A 21,056-nucleotide genomic window follows, 5' to 3' on the forward strand; every position below is an offset into this window, starting at 1 on the left:
CCACCCTCCTCCACCCTGTCCCATTCTCGCTCCCCCTTTTCAGCAATTTGCTAGACAATGGGTAGAGAAGACTCAAAAATTCAAAGAATGAACTGAGTTCACCAAACTCCACTCAAATTAAAATCATGTCAGTCCCAATCCCCATCATGCAAAATGAATTTGGGGGTCCCAGGATACAGAAATAGGGTTGGGCTCTGTTCATAAAATGACATTTTTTTTATAAAATGGCATTTTATACCAGATGCTGGGACATGTATTTGGGGGGCTTACTCCAGGATGTGGAAACTTCCTTTTTGTATCATCTATTTGCAAATAAATTGCAATGGGATCTTGAAACAGTAAGTGGTGCTGTGATAGATGGGTATTGGTAGCATGTCAGATTTCTGATGCCACAAACTGTAGCTCTATATAAACCTGCATACAGTTCATACTGTGTAGTGGTCTCAAATCCTGAGTTCTGAGTGGCGTCTTTGTGTCCAGTGTGAGTGACTTGGCTATACATGGAAGCAGCAGGTAGGTGACCAGCAGGGATGTGATGGGCACTCAAGTGGGGCCATCCTGAAGTTCATACTAGTTGAGCAGATGATTAAAATCAGGATTGGAACATTTCTGGACACTTGACACCCACTACACTTTGGAGCTGATTTTGGCTAAATGGCCTGCTTTCATGGAATTTTAAGACCCTATAAAATACTGTTTGTTGGGACCAGAGTCCTTGCATGCGACTCATCCAGGATGGACCTCTGTTCGATCCTCAGGGTCCCATTTGGTCCCCTAAGCCAGGAGCTATTTCTGAGTGTTAGCCAGGAGAACATGAGCATCACCGGTTGTGGTGCAAAAAGAATATTTTAAATTTCCCTATATAGTGTTATGAACTATGGCAAAAGTTTTTTTGTGGAGTGGGATAAGAAATCTCAGGGTCATAAATACCTTGGTATGTGTGGGGTATGGTGGTGTGGGTGGATTGATCTGGAAAGGCTGGCTGACTGTATGGAGGTGGCAGGTGGAGGGCAGATGGGATGCCTGCTTGGCTGATTGATGGCATTGAATGGTAAAGTTGATGAGGGTCACATTGTAATGGTGAACTATAGAGGCCTGATTGAGATTCCTGGTTACAAGGCCCTAGACCGAACCATTTGGGAGTGGATAGCTTAAGGCCCCCTTAGGCGGCAGCCAGGTAGGGGGCTTGAATGTGGTGCAGACCTTAAGTATAAGAGCCTAACTCCTCTGGAAGGAAGGAGTGGTAGTGGGGGGAAAGGGTATATCTGAAGATGAGTCTAGCCAGGAGGTGTCAGGGTCGGGAATGGAAGGTTTGAGGCCTTAAGCAAACAACTAGCAGAGTGGGACAGGCATAGCTTGACTGTAGAGATGTACTACAGTGTGCCTTAAGGACAGCTGTGTTTGTGCCATGAAACGAAATCATGGGAGAGGAGAGTGATTTGGGGGGTGGGGATGTGTGGGACCCCTAGTGGTTCTCAGAGAATATGGGGGTTTCTCCCTGCAGTATTTATACCCACCAGGTGGCGCTATAATGCCGATAGATTTGATGTTCTGGACCAAGCCACCCCAGACATGAGAGTGAGTCTATTTCAGCATACTGTCTCCTGGCCCCTAAACTGGTTGATTTAAGATTGGGGCACCAATAAGAAAGACGGGTCCAAAGACTTAGTGGTATAAAGCTGTGGTGGTGTGGTATTAAGAGTCATGGAAGGAAGAGTGCAAGCCCCAGGATGTATTTGAAGATATGCTTGGGGGCGTGGCCAGGAGGAAGTAGAAGGCTTGGGGAGGGCTGGTGAGTGGAGGACTGAGACTTGATGGATACTAGATTAAAGAGAGTTTGGAGAGGTCAAAGGCAGACCAAAAGCATTCTTGCACACTGAAAACCCAGGACTGATCCCCTGCACTGCATGGTCCTCTGAGCATAGCCAGTTGTGTACCCAAACAAAACGATTATTGTGTGTAGGGGTGGACTGTTTAGTTTTCTATTTCATAATTTTACTTTTCTGGTTTTCAGTAGGGCCTCAGATGTGCTCAGTGGACTCTGGTTATTATTCCTGTAATAAGCCTGATTCCTAGGTGATGTTATAGTCCCAGGGCCTACAGATTTGCCTGGCCTGTGGTGCTGGAGGTTATCTAGACCACCTCAGAAGTACTCAAGAGCTTCCTAGATCCTGGTGATCTAACTTCCACTGTACTGTCTTCCAGCCTCTAAGAAGTTGGAGTAGATACTAGGCTGATGTATGTGGGAATTTGGGGACACCAAATTCTGGGATGGAACAGGGGTTAATATATGCTCAAACCCTATAGTGCTATACAACTGTAGGGCTAATTACACATTGACTACTTTTTCCAGAACACACATGGTTGATTCACTTATGTTCCCAGAAGTGATCTCATAAATCATTGTGATATTAGGGGGGCAAAGGACTGGGGGGACAGGTAGAGGCATGCTTTGGCATTTCTCTACTTTTCTTTTTCCATTAAAAGTATCGAGAGCTGGAGAGCTAGCACACCAGGTAAGGCATTTGTTTTGCATGCAGTCGACTCAACCAATTGTTGCAAAACTATTTTGTTGAAGAGATTGTCTTTGTTACATTTCAAATTCTTGGCTTTTTTGGTCAAAGATTAGCTGACCATGTACTTCAAGGTTTGTCACAGAATACTCTTTTCTAAACCATTGGTCTAAAAGTCTATCTTCTTCCAATATCCTGTGTTTTGATCACTATGACTTTGTAGTTGAGCTTCAACTTAGGTAATAAGTATCCTCACAGTTTCTTGTTTTTCTGTATTGATTTGACTATCTTAGGTCTTTTTTTTTTTTGTGTGGTTTTTGGGTCACACCTGGCAGTGCTCAGGGGTTATTCCTGGCTGTCTGCTCAGAAATAGCTCCTGGCAGGCACGGGGGACCATATGGGACACCGGGATTTGAACCAACCACCTTTGGTCCTGGATCAGCTGCTTGCAAGGCAAACGCCACTGTGCTATCTCTCCGAGCCCAAACTGCTTACTTTTTTAACATCTTTATTTAAACACCTTGATCACAAATATGATTGTGGTTAGGTTTCATTCATGTAAAGAACACCCCCCTTCAACAGTGCAACATTCCCATCACCAATGTCCCAAATCTTTCTCCTCTCCACCCCACCCCCGCCTGTGCTCTAGCCAGGCTTTATACTTCCCTCATTCATTTACATTGTTATGATAATTCAGTGTAGTTATTTCTCTAACTGCACTCACTACTCTGGTGAGCTTCATGTAGTGGGCTGGAATTTCTAGCCCTCCTCTCTTTTGTCTCTGAAAATTATTGCAAGGATGTCTTTTTTTTTTTTGTTTTTGTTTTTGGCCACACCCGGCAGTGCTCAGGGGTTACTCCTGGCTATCTGCTCAGAAATCGCTCTTGGCAGGCACTGGGAACCATATGGGACACCGGGATTCGAACCAACCACCTTTGGTCTGGGTCGGCTGCTTGCAAGGCAAACGCCGCTGTGCTATCTCTCCGGCCCCGTCTTTTATTTTTCTTAAAATCCATAGATGAGTGAGACTATTCTGCGTCATTCTCTCTCCCTCTGACTTATTTCACTCTGCATAATATATTCCATGTACATCCAAGTATAAGAAAATTTTATGACTTCATCTCTCCTGACTGCTGCATAATATTCCATTGTGTATATGTACCACAGTTTCTTTAGCCATAAATCTGTTGAAGGGCATCTTGGTTGTTTCCTGAGTCTGGCTATTGTAAATAGCACCGCAATTAATATAGGTGTGAGAACGGGATTTTTGTATTATATTTTTGTGTTCCTAGGGTATATTCATAGGAGTGGTATATATAGCTGGATCGTATGATAGTTCAAATTCCAATTTTTGGAGGAATCTTTATATCGCTTTCCTTAAAAGGCTCGACTAGACAGCATTTTCACCAACAGTGGATAAGAGTTCCTTTCTTTCCATATTCCCGCCAGCACTGCTTGTTCTCATTCTTTGTGATGTGAGATGGTACCTCATAGTTGTTTTGATTTGCATCTCTCTGATGATTTGTGATTTTTTCATGTGCCTTTTGGCCATTTGTATTTCTTTTTTTGTCAAAGTGTCTGTTCATTTCTTCTCCCCATTTTTTATGGGATTAGATTTTTTATTTTGGTAAAGTTCTGTCAGTGCCTTGTATATTTTGGATATTAGCCCCTTATATGATGGGTATTGGGTAGTTTCTCCAACTCAGTGGGTGGTTCTTGTATCCTGGGCACTGTTTCCTTTCAGGTGCAGAAGCTTCTGAGCTTGATATATTCCCATCTGTTTATCTCTTCTTCCACTTGTTTGGAGAGTGCAGTTTCCTCCTTGAATATGACTTTAATCTCAATCTCATGGAGTGTTTTACCTACATGTTGTTCTATATACCTTATGATATCAGGTTTGATATCAAGGTCTTTAATACATTTGGGTTTTATCTTCATACATGATGTTAGCTGGGGATCTAAGTTCGCTTTTTTGCAAGTGGCTAGCCAGTTGTTGAAGAGGTTTTCCCTGCTCCATTTAGAAATTCTTGCTCCTTTATCAAAAATTAGGTTATTGTATGTCTGGGGAACATTCTCTGAGTACTTATGCCTATTCCACTGATCTGAGTGTCTGTCATTATTCAAATACCATGCTTTTTTGATAACGGTTGCTTTGTAATACAGTTTAAAGTTGGGGAAAGTGATGCCTCCCATATTTCTTTTCCCAAGGAGTGATTTAATTATTTCAGGGTGTTTATTGTCCCAAGTGAATTTCAGGAGTGTTTGATCCACTTCTTTGAAGAATGTCATGGGTATCTTTAGAGGAATCACATTAAATCTGTACAATGCTTTGAGGAGTATTGCCATTTTAATTTTATTAATTCTGCCAATCCATGAGCAGGGTATGTGTTTCTATTTCTTAGTGTCCTCTCTTATTTCTTGAAGCAGTGTTTTATAGTTTTCTTTGTATAAGTCCTTCATGTCTTTAGTCAATTTGACTCCAAGATATTTGAATTTGTGTGGCACTAATGTGAATGGTGTTTTTTTGGGGGTGTTGTTTTTTTAATGTCCATTTCTTCCCTATCATGATTGATGTGTAGAAAGGCCATTGATTTTTGCGTGTTAATTTTGTAGCCTGCCACCTTGCTATATGATTCTATTGTTTCTAGAAGCTTTTTGGTAGAGTCTTTAGGGTTTTCTAAGTAGAGTACCATGTCATCTGCAAACAGTAAGAGTTTGACTTCTTCCTTACCTATCTGGATTCCCTTAGTACCTTTTTCTTGCTTAATCGCTCTAGCAAGTACTTCCAGTAATATGTTGAATAGTAGTGGTGAGAGAGGACAGCCCTGTCTTGTACCAGAATTTAGAGGAAAGGCTTTTAGTTTTTCTCCATTGAGGATGATATTTGCCATTGGCTTGTGGTAGATGGCCTTAACTATATTGAGAAAGGTTCCTTTCATTCCTATCTTGCTGAAAGTTTTTTTCTTATCAAGAATGGATGTTGGACCTTATCAAATGCTTTCTCTGTGTCTATTAATATGATAATGTGATTTTTATTTTTCTTGTTGTTGATGTTGTGTATTATGTTGATAGATTTATGGATGTTAAACCATCCTTGCATTCCTGGGATGAAACATACTTGATCATAGTGAATGATATTCTTGATGAGGCATTGGATCCTATTTGCCAGTATTTTGTTGAAGATTTTTGCATCTGTTTTTATCAGAGATATTGGTCTGTAATTTTATTTTTTGGCAGCATCTCTGTCTGGCTTTGGCATCAAGGTGATATTGGCTTCATAAAAGCTATTTGGAAGTGTATTAGTTTTTTTTCAATTTCCTGAAAGAGCCTGGCCAGGATTGGTAGTAGTTCCTCTTGAAAGGTTTGAAAGAATTCATTAGTGAATCCAACTAGGCCTGGGCTTTTGATTTTGGGCAGCCATTTGATTACCATTTTAATTTTCTCAATGGTGATGGGGGTGTTTATATATGCTACATCATCCTTATTCAACCATGGAAGGTTGTAGGAGTCAAAGAATTTATTCATTTCTTCCAGATTCTCCTATTTGGTGGCATAGAGTTTCTCAAAGTAGTCTCTGATTACCCTTTGAATCTCTACAATATCTGTAGCAATCTCCCCCTTTTCATTTCTGATACAGGTTATCAAGTTTCTCTCTTTGTGAATTTTTCCAATGCTCTATCAATCTTGTTTATATTTTCAAAGAACCAACTTCTGTTCTTGTTGATCTTTCGGACTGTTTTTTGGGTTTTCACTTAATTGATTTCGCTCTATGCTTTGTTATTTCCTTCTGTCTCCCTATTTTTGGTTCCTTTTGTTGATCATTTGCTAATTTTATGAGCTGCGTCTTTATGTTATTCAGGTATGCCCCTTCTTCCTTCCTGATGTGTGCTTGAAATGCTATAAATTTTCCTCTCCGTACTGCTTTAGCTGTGTCCTATAAACTCTGATAGTTTGTGTCTTCATTGTCATTTGTTTCCAGGAAAGTTTTGATTTCCTTTTTGATTTCATCTCAGACCCACTGGTTGTTCAGTACAGGCTGTTTAATTTCCTGTGGTTAACATTCTTTTTCTGTGTCTCTTTGTAGTTCACATCTAATTTCAGGGCCTTGTGGTCAGTGAAGGCAGCCTGCAAAATTTCTATCCTCTTGATTTTATGGAGGTATGTTTTATGTGTCAGCATGTGGTCTATTCTGGAGAATAACCCATATACATTGGAGAAGAATGTGTATCCAGGTTTCTGGGGATGGAGCGTCCTATATATATCTACTAGTCCTCTTTCTTCCATTTCTGTTTTCAGGGCTAGTATATTTTTGTTGGGTTTCAGTCTGGTTGACCTATCAAGGGCTGTATTGAGGTCTCCCACAATTATTGTGTTATTATTTATTTCCCTTTCAGATTTGTCAACAATTGTATTAAATACTTTGGTGGTCCCTCAATGTGTGCATATATGTTTAGGAGAGTGATTTCTTCCTGCTCTACATATCCTTTGATTAGTACAAAATGTCCATCTTTGTCCCTTACAACTTTTCCGAATATATAGTTTGTGTTATCTGACATTAATATGGCCATCTCAGCTTTTTTATGGGTTCTGTTTGCTTGGATGATTTTCCTCAAGCCTTTCATTTTGAGACTTTGTTTGTTCTGACTATTCAGGTGTGTTTCTTGCAGGCAGCAGAAGGTTGGGTCTCTCTTTTTGATCCATTTTGCCACTCTGTGTCTCTTTTTTTTTTTTTTTTGGGTCACACGTGGTGGTGCTCAGGGGTTACTCCTGGCTATCTGCTCAGAAATAGCTCCTGGTAGGCACAGGGGACCATATGGGACACCAGGATTTGAACCAACCACCTTTGGTCCTGGATCGGCTGCTTGCAAGGCAAATGCCGCTGTGCTATCTCTCTGGGCCCGCACTCTGTGTCTCTTAACATTTAGTCCATTGACATTGAGGGAGATGATTGTCATAGGATTTAATGTCATTTTTTTGTATAAGTTTGGTATGTTTGTTGGTCTGTGTTGTCTTAAAATAGACCTTTCAGTTTTTCCTTTAAGGCTGGTTTTGCATCTGTGAAGTTTTTCAGCTGTTGCTTATCTGTGAAGCTAGGTATCCTTCCTTCAAACCTGAATGTGAGTTGAGCTGGGTGCAGTATTCTAGGTAAAGCCTCCATTTCATTCAGTCTTGTCACAATATCCCACCACTTTCTTCTGGCCTTGAAAGTATCTTGTGACATGTCTACTGTAAGTCTTATGGATGGTCCTTCAAATGTAATTTTCCTTTTTGATCTTGCTGCTTTCAATATTCTATCTGTGGGATTCGTCATTGTAACTAGGATGCGTCTTGGTGTGTTTTTCTTTGGGTCTCTTCTAGCTGGTACACTTTAGTCATAAATAATTTGATTGCATGCAGTCCTTAGCTCTGGGAGTTTGTCTGTGATGATGTCTTTTTTTTTTTTTTTTTTTTTTTTTGGTTTTTGGGTCACACCCGGCATCGCTCAGGGGTTACTCCTGGCTCTATGCTCAGAAATCACCCGTGGCAGGCACGGGGGACCATATGGGATACCGGAATTCGAACCACCGTCCTTCTGCATGAAAGGCAAACGCCTTACCTCCATGCTATCTCTCCGGCCCCTGTGATGATGTCTTTGACTGTTGATTGTACCTGGGGATCTCCTTCCTGGACCTCTGGGACTCCAATGATTCTTATATTGTTTCTGTTGAGTTTATCAAAGACTTCTATTTTCATCTGTTCGCATTTGTTGAGTACTTTTTCCATTTCCTGATAGTTTGCCTTAAGGTTTTTTCCAGTCTTTTGCTGTATGGAGTTGTTCTGCATTTGATCTTCCAATTTACTGATTCTGTCCTCAGCTGATGTTACTCTGTTGGAGAGGTTGTTCAGTGAGTTTTTCAGTTGAGGTACCATGTTTTTCAGATCCGTTATTTCAGTTTGGAGTTTTCTGATTTCTGTCTTTTTGTTCTGTTCAGCTAGAGCTATGTTTTCTTTGATTTTGATGAGGATCCTCCATATTTCTATTCTAAACTCCTTATCTGAGAGGTTAATCAGATGATTGGTATTTTTTGGATCATCTGAGCTATCTTCATTCTCTGTGCATGGTGTTTGCCTGCAGGGTTTCCCCATTGTCACGCTTGTAGTAGATTTTTTTTCTGTGTGTTGTGCTGTGCTTCATAAGTTAGAAAGAGCACTTTGCTGTGAAGCAGAGCGGCCATGCTCTTCTGGAGCCTCTAGGAGAGTGATTTTGCTGGGCCCTTCTCAGCCCACTCAGGAGAGGTTCAGGAGACAGAACAGTAGAGAAACATACAGAGCCGACAAGCAGAGTCTCTCCCAATTGGTAATCACACAGCAGGGGCAGATTTCTCCAGCCTGATGTCACAGACAGAGGGCCTTTTATTCCTTTCATATGTAGGCCTCTATCACTGAGTTTCTCCTGTTTTTTGTTTGTTTGTTTGTTTTTTGTTTTTTCTGTTCCCATAGGTTTTTGAGTAACTTGTTTCTTCATTATCATTAGTCTCGAGGAATCTATTTCTCCCTTTATTTCCTCTTTGATTCAGCTGTTATTAAGCAGCATGCTGTTCAGTATACAGGTGTTAAAGAGTTTCTCCACGTCTTATTTTTTTTTTTTTTTTTTTTTTTTTTTTTTTTTTTTGGTTTTTGGGCCACACCCGGTAACGCGCAGGGGTTACTCCTGGCTATGCGCTCAGAAGGCGCTCCTGGCTTGGGGGACCATATGGGACGCCGGGGGATCGAACCGCGGTCCGTCTCCTAGGCTAGCGCAGGTAAGGCAGGCACCTTACCTCCAGCGCCACCGCCCGGCCCCCACGTCTTATTTTTATAATCAATCTCTATCTCTGTGGGATTGTAGTTTAATAAGTTGATTGGCATGCTACTTAAGTTTGTGAATTTCTGTAAGTTGGACTTATATCCTAAAATGTGTTCTGTCCTAGAGAACGTCTGTAAACCAGTGAATAATGTATATTTACATTTTTGAGAATGGATGGTCTCTAGCCATTGGTCCCAGCTCTTCTAGTTCCTAATTCAGGGGGAGATTTTTGGTCCACATCCTGGGGCACTCAGGGGTTACTCCTGGCTCTGTGCTCAAAAATTGCTCTTGGCAGGATTGGGAGACTATGGGGTCCATCCTGTGTTGGCCACTTGCAAGGCAAATGCGCTACCATTGTGCTATCACTCCAGCCCCCTCATTTAAGACTCTTATGTACTTACTGATGTTCTGCCTAGTGTATCTGTTCAATGATGAGAGTGGCGTGTTGAAATCTCTCACCAATATCACATTTCCATTCATGTATTTCTCTAGGTTTGTGAACAAATGCCTAATATACTTTGTTGACCCAACATTTGGTGTGTATATCTTGATTAGATTTAGTACTTCTTGGTCTATTGTTCCCTTGATCAATTAGTTAGTGTCCATCCTTGCATCTCATTTCTTTTTTGAGGTTGATTGAAATTCAGTTGTCTCAGATATTTTTTGTTTTCCAGTGGCTTGTATAATTATTTTCAATCCTTGGTGTCTGTCCTAAAATATGAGGTGTTTCCTGTAACTTTTATTACAGTGCTCATTATGTAAATGTTTTAGCAAATTTATTTTCAAACTATATATATCTGCAGAAATGTTCTTGTGATTTTGTTTAACGAAGTTTATGGAAAGGAACTTGGATATTCTAGACTTGTATTACAGTGCTTGGTGGAAGAATTTTGAATTAAGTGTATCTGCATAAAAGTTCTAATGTTTATGTTTAGAGAAGTCTGTGAAAATGTATTGTGAGAGAGATAAGGGGAAAAGCTGATTGTTTTGAGAATGATGTATTCAGTCTAAACTTTGATGCTATTACAGCCAACTTTTACTGTGCCTATGCAAAATAAGAAACACTTTTTTTAAGTTCTAAGCTGTGGTTACTGCCTCTTACAAAGAACAACAGAATATGGCTTATGTATATCTCTCAATTTTTTGAATAAAGAAGGGGTAGTTCTTAGGTTACACTTTATTTTACCAAAAACAAAGATCATACCTGGTTTCTTTGTATTTGTTTGTTTACAACTTGGTTTTAGCTCCAAAAAGAGATTGTTTTACATGTAAGCCTCAGTGGGACTGGCTCAGGATAGTCTGAGCTATATGTACTTACTCTGCTCTTACTGCCCACCTGAGGTTGGTCTCTGTACTCATAAAAACAGTTCTGAAAGGTAGCTTGGGGAGAGACAAGATAGAAGACAACCAGACTATACGTGTTTCGCCCTCAGCCTGGTTTGGTTTATTTCACGCACGACCCTATTCAGACTCATTCACCTGGACTTAGAGATATTACATGTGGGGTAATTTTACATACAAGTTGTAAGAATTTTACTTCTTGCTTTTCTTTTCTTTTTTTTGGGGGGGGGTCACACCTGGCAGTGCTCAGGGGCCACTTCTGGCTCTACACTCAGAAATCGCACCTGGCAGGCTCGGGGGACCATATGGAATGCCGGGATTCAAAACACCATCCTTCTGCATGTAAGGCAAACACCTTATCTTTATGCTATCTCTCCGGCCCTTTCTTGATATCTTTTCTATCTTGATATCCTTGATATCTTTTTTTTTTTTTGCTTAATTGATATGGCATGTACTTTCAGTACCATATTGAATAGAAGTGGTGGGAGTGGGCAAACGTTTGTTGTGCTAGATCTTAGAGGAAAGTCTTCTAGATTTCTCCCTTTAAGTAGAATCTTTGTGTGGACTTCTGGTAAATTGATTTTATTTTAGTGAGGAAAGATCCTTCAGTTCTTATTTATTGAGTTTTTATCATGCATGGGCACTGAATCTTGTCAAATGCTCTCTCTGCATCCATTGCTATTATCATCTGATTTTATGTTTTGTTGATATGGTGTATATTATTGCATATGTTAAGCCATCCTTTCTTTCATCCCCGAGATGAATTCTAATTGATCATAGTATACATAGGATTTTTTCATTTTTTTGTTTTGTTTTGTTTTGGGGCCACACCTGTGATGCTTGAAGGTTACTCCTGGATCTACACTCAAAAAATTTTCCTGACAGGCTCAAGGGACTATATGGGATGTTGGAGATTGAACCCAGGTCAGGCGCATGCAAAGCAAACAACTTACCCAATGTGCTATTGCTCCAGCCCAAGTATAGCATATTTTTGATGATTTGTTAGATTCTATTTGCTAGTTTTTTGAGAATCGTTGCATCTCTGTTCATTAAGAATATTGGCATCTGGGCCCAGAGAGATAGCACAGCGGCAATTGCCTTGCAAGGAACCGATCCAGGACCAAAGGTGGTTGGTTCGAATTCTGGTGTCCCATATGGTCCCCCATGCCTGCCAGGAGCTATTTCTGAGCAGACAGCCAGGAGTAAACCCTGAGCACCGCTGGGTGTGACCCAAAAACCAAAAAAAAAAAAAAAAAAAAAAAAGAATATTGGCATCTAATTCTTTGTGTGTTTGTGTAGTGTCTCTCTCTGTGCATTTGGTATCAGAGTGATGTTAGTTTTATAGTAACTGTTTAGGAGTATTTCTTTTTTATAAAGGAATGGAAGAAAGTTTAATTTATGAGATTTTACTTTTACAATATTCTATACCCTTGACAAAGGAAGACCCTGTTAGGTTCATAAAGAAATATTTAAGTTGATTTTATAAAACATCTAGACATTAAGTTTTATAAATTATTTATAAGATTTTGAATACATGATCATAATAGAAATGGTAAAATGAAAAAAGACCAAACATTAAGAACCCAAAAAGCAGAAATTAAAATGCAATTTTCTAGTTAACATTTATTCCTATGCTGTATTTATTTTGACATATATTCCACTTTATACTGATTTTGCAAATTGAAATGTACTCATAATCATATTTTATCAGGGGGTCTCAAACTCGCGGCCTGCGGGCCACAAACAGCCCTCCGTACAACATTTTGTGGGCCTGCCCTAGAGCACCTTTTTTTGTATTGTTTTGTTTTGTTTTAGTTGTTTGGGTCACACCCCCCAATGTTCAAGGCTTACTACTGACTTTGCACTCGAGGATTACCCTGACTTTGCCTCCTGTGGCCCACAGGTAAATTGAGTTTGAGACCCCTGTCAGTTCTTAATAACAGTCACTTATTTTACTTTACCTATATTTTTTATCATTTACAGTAGCATATACTTATTAAGCCATTTACATTTGAGTAATTTTATGAATGAAACAAATAAGAAATCATTATAGTTTATCATTGATCTCATCCAAGGAAAATTAGGTTTCAAAAGCAGAAGTTTTGCCTGATAAACTCCATGTCTAATAAACTGTAAGAAAAATAAAATTATGGAAATTCTGTGATAGTTTAATAGACATTGTGTGATTTTCTTAGTTCAACACTAATAATATGAATAACTAAAAGTAAATTAATACACTAACATTGAAAACGTATGCTTTAATAGTATAAAGTGTATAAGTGGCTAAATAAGCTTGTGGAGAAGCTGACCAAAACACATAAATTGGAGATATAGGTGTCCTTCTAAAATTTCTCTATATTTTAACATATTATTTATTACAGTTATTTAATGTACATTTTCTCATTTGCTATTTTGGAAGTCCTTTATTGTAAAGATTATTTTTTTCTGATGACAAATAGCAGCTATATTCTTTTTTTTACTGTAAATAGTATCTGTAAATTTAACCTGCAAAACGAAAGTATATAAAATAATGTGAGCTGTTTTTTTAATGAGAGGTGATGTCTGGATGAATGGCTACAATGAGCACGTTTTGCAATGCATAGCTTTTTGAAGTGGGTTTGAAGCAGGACACAGCAACTCTCAGCTCCAGAGACATACAGAGACATAAACACGGGGCTTAGCTTGTTATGACAGTGTTTGCTGAGGTCAAACACGCCTTTCTTTATGGAGCCTTGCGCCCACTATTTGAGAACCACTGCCCTAGATGGATTGCTGACCTGGGTCTTTTCTCCACTAAATACACAAACTCCCTTCTGGCTCACCACACTCTCTTCCGGCCTTTTCCACCAGGTCTTGCTGACATTCTGACATTCTCACAATTCATTGTATTATTGTCCCACTTTTTGTTTTTATTTTTGGGCCACACCCGGCATTGTCCAGAGGTCATTCCCAGCTCTGTGCTCAGGAATCACTCCCAGTGGGCTCCTGGGACCCAATACAATGCTGGGGATCAGTTGGCTGTGTGCAAGGCATGCACCTTCCCCTCTGTGAAGAGGCTGTGGCTCCAGCCTCGACTCAGTTTTGACTAGAGGGATCCTTCTTTCCTCTTTTCTTTTTTCTATCTTTCTTTTTTTTAAACTAGTCTTCTTGTTACCATTGAGGCTCACTGAGCTTGGTAATCTTTCCCATCAGATAGGCTATGATCCTACTGGGCTGGCACTACTGAGAATATGGAAGATTGAGAGAAGATGATGAAGACAGTAATGATGAAGAAATAGATGAGTCTTTGGCTGATTAGTTCTTAAATTCAGGAAATGTAAGACACAGGCTTCAGTTTTTACTAAAGAACATTTGCTACCATACAATATAAATGTGTACCAGGCAGTGCGGCAGTTCACTATTCAGGCTGAGGATAAAAGGTAGTCCACAGACGATGAGAGCAATCCTTTTGGAAGAGTCAGTATTTGGATAAGGACATATACTATATGGTACAAGCCCGTGAGAGAGGATGAAGAAAGTAAATAAAGATTGTGTTGGTGGTAAACGAGGAAGAGCCCAACGAGCTCCCCAAAAACTTTCCCAAGAAATGCAAAAAACCATGATGAACTTTGACATGATGGAGTGTGTCAAATCCTTTAGAAGTTGGGGCCAGAGAGAGAGCACGGAGGTAAGGCATTTGCCTTGCATGCAGAAGGTCAGTGGTTCGATTCCCGACATCCCATATAGTCCCCTGAGCCTGCCAGGAGCAATTTCTGAGCATAGAGCCAGGAGTAACCCCTGAGCTGCTGGGTGTGACCAAAAAAACCCAAAAAATCCTTTAGAAGTTTATCTCATACCAGGGTTAGGGGACACCCTATGCTGTTGGCATTCTCCCTAGCTTGGTGGTGCTGGGAGGCTTGGTAGGCCTCCAGCCATTCCCCTATTTCCCCCTGGACTCTAGGCCTGGCCTGAGTGCCACCTCAGGCGGCCTGCTGTGAGTTCCAGGTGGACTCTATTAGGTGTCTCCAGGCTTCCCCCCTCCCTACTCTAGGGAGGAGGAGCAGATAGCTGGCTTCTGGTGCCTTGATCCTGGAGGCCAGCTCTTCCCAGGTATGGGGTTAGGGGACACCCTATGCCTTTGGCATTCTCCCTAGCTTGGTGGTGCTGGGAGGTTTGGCAGGCCTCCAGCCATTCTCCTATTTCCTCCCCTACTCCAGGATTTTCCTGGTTACCAGCCCAGGTGGACTCTATCAGGCTTTCCCCCTTTCTCTCCCGAAACTAAGGGGGGGACATATGGGGTGGATAGCAGGCCGATGCAGCACTGGTGTATGTCGGGATAATACATCGTGACATTCACTGGTATTTTTTTTCTCATTGGTCTCCATTTCAAAAACCACACGGGGACCAGCGCCCCTGTGTGTATCATATATATTTTAAATAAAAATGGAAGGATGGACTCTCAGGTTGGGAAGAGACCAGTTCAGGTGGGGGTACCATATATTTTCTAAATAAAAATGAGAGGATGGACTCTCAGACTGGAAAGAGGCCAGTACTCTTTACCTACTTGTTTACTCTCAGTGGCCTCTTGGTCTCTTCCTTCTTTCATTGTGTAACTGTGGTTGCTACCATACTAGGTTTCTGATTAGTTCCCAGAAATGGTGACAATTGAGTCCACTGTCTTAAGTTAGATTGTTTATTTTCCCCACTTTTTATCTTTTCTCCTCTTTGTCAACTGTTCAATAACGTATTTTGGTGAAAGAGTCCCTCTCTATCTTTCCTTCCCTTTGTTATTTGTTAAATAAGGAAGTTTGTAGAAGTGTCCCTCCATTTAAGGTTTATATAAGATCCAAGTCAATTGGATTGTTGGACTTGTTCTAGCATCCCCATAGGCATCAATCTCGCCATGTGATACTGTTCTTTCTTTGCATAGGTACATTAAAATGGGAAATTATATACAAACACTTTCTTATCTTATAAAGATGGGAACACACAAATTTTCTTAAACGGTGACAATAGTGTCCATTGTCTTAAATTAGATGGTTTATTTTCCCCACTTTTTATCTTTTTTTTTCTCTCTGTGAACTGTTCAATAAGGAATTTTGGTGAAAGAGTCCCTCGGTTTAATGCTTATTTTTGAACCAGGTCACGGGGATTGTTGGACCTGTTCTTGTGGCCCCTTATGCGCTGATAATGCCAGGTGGCATTATTCCTTGTTTGCATGGGTACATTAAAATGGAAAATACTGTACATACAAATAAGTTCTTAATAGAGATAGGAACACACAAATGTTGTGGTGCAATGGAACTTTACAAACCAACCCTGAACATTGACATAATGACCTGAACAGGCCTCAGAAGTTTGGGCATTTTCCAGTCACTTCTGAACCAGGGAAGCCATTTATGAATCATCCAAAGTTGTCTATGACATCACCTGGAAGCAATCCTCTACCAGGGAAGACCCTACTGCTGCTCTGACATCGATTTACTCAAAAGAGTCTTCCCTTAACACTGAGAAGATTTAAACAACAATGACCTGCGTACTGGACAGGTCTTTCTGCATTGCCCGTTAATTGTGAGTTGAAATTAGATGCCGCTCCGCACCATCCTGACTTCAATGTAGGATATACAGATTCCAGGACCTTCAATACAGAAACATGAGACCAATAACAGAGACTGAAAAATATAACTGTATGGGCACTACAGACAATGACTGGGATTGGACAAACTAGTTTGCCTGGAGCCTAGAAATGGTCTTATGTCAGGAAACTTCAGGGGTAGGGTCTCCTTGTACTTAGGCCAAAGTTTTTCCTTCCCATGACCCCCATACTTTGGTGGGCCCATGCAAACGATAATTGCCACACTAACATTGGTTTTACAGTGATACTTTGACTCTAAACCTTTTAGAAACCACTAGTAAAAATATCTGGAACTGCAAAAAAAAGTTTGCATTAGTGTTAACATATATGCTTTTAGTTACACTAGCATTCTGGGGGATAAAGGAGGGAGATAAGGGATATATGCTTGGGAACAGGGATGAAGGCAGGACAACACTGGTTGTGGAAAGGCCCTCATTTATTGTCACTATGTACCTTAAATATCACTGTGTAAGATTTGTAATTCACTTTGGCCACAATAAAAATAAAAAAAGGTTTATCTCATACCCACACCACTTGAAAACATAACTTTTGAAGACCCATCATAAGATGTGATTCTTAAGAGATTTACATGCATCAGTTGATACTGGTATTATTTGTATGATAATGCAGTATGTAAGAAGATTATTCCAACTAATGACTTTATTAATAGTAAATTGACAACAAAGGCAAATAGACAGCTTCAAGATCCTTTAGTACATGACAAGAAACATCTCAACGTGGCTTACTGAAGTAGGAAAAACCTGCCTTTTTTCCCTTTTGATACTCAACTGTTATATATAAAAATATTTCCATAAGATTATTATTTGCCTGTTATCCCACCTGGACCTTCCAGGTGTGGGCGCTGTTGAGAGCTGATTAAATAGTTTGGGAGCAAGGTGTTCAGGGTCTTTTTCCAGAGTTGGCTGGCTGGCTCCAGGTATTTTTTGGAGCGTGCAGCAGGCTGAAAAAGGAACCTCTTCTCTCAACCTTTTACCCCTCAACCCTCTTGTCTGTGTGGATTATTTGCTGTGGATAAATGTTACCAAGATCTCCCCCAAAAGGGGATAAGAAGATGGGGATCAATTTCTCATTCTGGGAGCTCTTTGTGGACACACAAACAATTAACAAAGGAGTAAATGGGACCCAACAAATGGGGCAACAAAAAATGCTCTTTTATGTAACTGCATTTGATCAGCACTGAGCAATGCAAAGATTACTTGATACCAACTCAGAAATCAACCAGTCTAATTCTGAGTATAACAGAGTTGCACCTAGATTGGATAGGGAAAAACCCACACAGGGATCTTGGCAGCTTCAGGGCCATGTTGGAAATCCAGTATGAAAATGAGGTTGGTACAGGTCTTGGACTTACACTGGAGTTTTATGCACTTGTGTCTCAGGAGCTGCAGAGAACTGACATGAGTCTGGAGAGGTAAAGAAGTCATTATTAACAATCCAAAAGGAAGCTAAGAAGGGACCAATTATATTCAAAACCTCCAGGGCCTATTTGCTCTTCCTTTTGGTAGGACAGCTAAGCCAGCTCATATTGCAAAGGTCAAGATGAAGTTTCATTTATTAGGAAAACTAGTGGCTAAGGCTATCCTGGATTTCAGGGTGGTGGATCTTCCCCTTGGCTTATCCTTTTATAAGTGGATGCTGAGGCAAGAAACCACTGACATCACACAATTTGTTTGGCATTAACCCAGTTGTAGCCAGATCAGTGTATTACTTAGAAGACATTGATATCATCTGCTGTAAATAAACAGGTTTCCTTTAAATTAGTTTCATAGTAGAACAGTAAGACAGCTGCAATAAAGTGCTAAAATTTCAATGATTAAACACAAGAGCATAAACTATGACTATTAAAAGTATGAAAAACTGACTTTAAAAAACAACTGTTCCTACTTTGAAGACTTCGAGTGAATAATTTGTAAAAAATATATACTGTGCCCGGAGAGATAGCACAGTGGTGTTTGCCTTGCAAGCAGCGGATCCAGGACCTAAGGTGGTTGGTTCAAATCCTAGTGTCCCATATGGTCCCCCGTGCCTGCCAGGAGCTATTTCTGAGCAGAGAGCCAGGAGTAACCCCTGAGCACCACCAGGTGTGGCCCAAAAACCAAAAAAAAAAATTATATACCAAATTAACAAAATTTTTAGATCATTATAAAATATAGTTAAAGACATTTGATGCATTTCCACACCTAGAGCTTAAGACCGAAATTATATTTTATACTTGTTGTCAACCTGCTTATAAAATTTAGTTACTTTTTATAATATTAATTGCTCCTAAAATTAACATTATTAGTCTAAAAGGCTAACCTCAACATTTTCCACATAATTTTACTTTTTTGTGGGCACAGCTCCACTTGTAAATATGTCAATAAGAGGTAAATATATTGAACAGGATGAAAAACAGGATCCGGGCCCGGAGAGATAGCACAGCGGCGTTTGCCTTGCAAGCAGCCGATCCAGGACCAAAGGTGGTTGGTTCAAATCCCCGTGCCTGCCAGGAGCTATTTCTGAGCAGACAGCCAGGAATACAGGAATAACCCCTGAGCATGCCGGGTGTGGCCCAAAAACCAAAAAAAAAAAAAAAAGAAAAACAGGATCCATTGGCAGGTGAGATGGAATGTGCAGATAATGAGCTCTATCTCCATCATGTCGGGATGTATTGTTAATGGAACCTAACTCCCGCAGGTGGAATATACAGATAAGGGGATCTTAAATGTTTACCTTTACTTCTCGAGGCTCCCTGTTTTATGGCTCCCTGTTTGGTGCTTTTAAATCTTAAATGGTTAACAATCAATTCTCAAATCTGCCTGCTTTTAGCAAAATTCTATGCCTGTCATAAGGCTCTTCATTTTAATCCTGCATTTTCTGTCTGTTCTTAGAGGGTCTTTAGCTCCCAGATCAGGTGTTGCCTGTATAACAAGAGGAGAAGGAAGTCAATGTTCCCATGGCAATACTAGAGAAAATTGTCCAAACATAGGAATATAGCCAATACGTTGTTGCTTAACAGAGAGGTCCAGGTGTCCATTTAAGGTTAGCCCACTTTACATGGCAAGCACTGGATTATTTTCATTTAACCTGTTTGGATTAACTTTATCACTTTCGTCATGCAAATGCCAAGCAGTGCACAGATTTTGTAGTTAAAAGGAGTTTCACCGAGGTATATCGCCTACAGTATCCCACTGCAATGGACGGTACTCAGTTAAGGTGCCCAAAGTGGTCGTGTTCCAGGGTCTCCTTATATGTCACTGTGCTTCGCCATTGCATAGGCTCAGCCCTCATGAATGATGTTTTCGTGCTCTAATTCCAAATACTCTGGGTCTGATTGTGTCCTGTCATAGTCAGGTTTTCTAGTCCTGAGATTCCAAAGGAACCAGTGCGTGGCCTCACTAGAAGATTTCAGGATAGAGATGGGCAACTCTATTAAGCAAGATGTGAAAAAGAGAAACCTTATTTTTTGGATTTTCCCAAACTGCCCTATTAATTGACTTAACCTTGCTAAACTTAGCCCGCAGGCCATGCAGTATTCCTTGACATGCCGTTTTAAGGGCCCATGCTGGGGTAAAGTACCATGCCAGGATGTCTTCACAGTTGTTCCTGTGAAGCCTTATTATAACTTATGCGGTGTTGTTTATAGTTTCACAGGTTTCCACTGGGAAGCCTTTGTCCTGTAAGTCTAAGCGATGATAATGTACCTGAATAGGTTTTACCTGCAAATCATTAACTTGATGCTTAACAAAATTAGCCAATATATATATTTTAATGTCTTAAAAATCAAAATAAATTTTCTAATAGGAATATAAAAGACTCAAATTTTAACTCTTTTGTGTCCGTTTGAATTTTAAAACACCAAAAGTTTTTTCTTTTACTAAATCTATTATTACAAGTGATAGAGTTGTTATCTTGCTCAAGTTCCTGAGGCATAAACAAAGAAAGTTTAGTGCCCTTATCTTCCTGTTGCTCTTTCTCCCTAGAGAATTTTTTAACCCTTACAGACCTGAATTTAGAAGGTTTTTTAATGTCCAATGTTTTAATAATTACTTTACACCACCCAATGGACAAAACTTAATTACACAAATGCTTTTAGAAAAGGCACACTCATGCTGCATAATTTAATACACAAATCTGACAATAATTCTTATTATAAATTCCACATAAACAGAGTTGCTGATTCTTTTTCTAATCCAATAGATGTCAGAGGAACCTGGTTCTGAGAGGCCACGGGGTTGATCTATGGCTGGTGTGGAGGTATCAAGCAGGAGTGGCAGGGCCTGAGCTGGCTGTTCCCCGAGGCTGGCAGGAAGGAGGCTAAAAGAGGGGCCCGGGGCTGGCCCCTTTGTCCATTTCCCTGAAGGGAAGGCAGAGAATTGCCAGCCGCATCCGTTTTGGAATGGCAAGTATTGTCCACCTGCAGCGGGGGCAGATCGAGGCTGGCACCGGGAGCCTAGCAGCCTGCAAGGTTGGAGGGCGGTTCCTTTTCCCCGGGGATAGGCAAGCAAAATGTCCCATTTTTCCACACTTAAAACATTCTTTATTGGCTGCTTGATTAAAGGCAGCCCAGGTGGCCAAGTGAACCGTCTGAGAAACCTTATGGGCAAAGGGATCAGCCTCACTACACACTCAGATCATTTCATATAAGATCTTGTCCTTATCAATAGCCTCTTCCTTCAAGGCTCTTTCAGCTGCTTCCATTAGGCGATTAATAAGCTCACTATAATCCTCTTCAACACTTTGCACAATTTGGGTGATGGAG

General features: G+C 40.4%; 1 pseudogene; it reads left to right on the forward strand.

Moving 5' to 3' along the window:
• The first annotated feature begins 500 nt into the window (after positions 1-500).
• LOC125998870 (E3 ubiquitin-protein ligase TRIP12-like) lies at positions 501-20,794 on the forward strand (annotated as a pseudogene).
• The last annotated feature ends 262 nt before the right edge of the window (positions 20,795-21,056 follow it).

The sequence above is a fragment of the Suncus etruscus genome, chromosome X (assembly GCF_024139225.1).
Source record: "Suncus etruscus isolate mSunEtr1 chromosome X, mSunEtr1.pri.cur, whole genome shotgun sequence".
Taxonomy (NCBI): Eukaryota; Metazoa; Chordata; class Mammalia; order Eulipotyphla; family Soricidae; genus Suncus; species Suncus etruscus.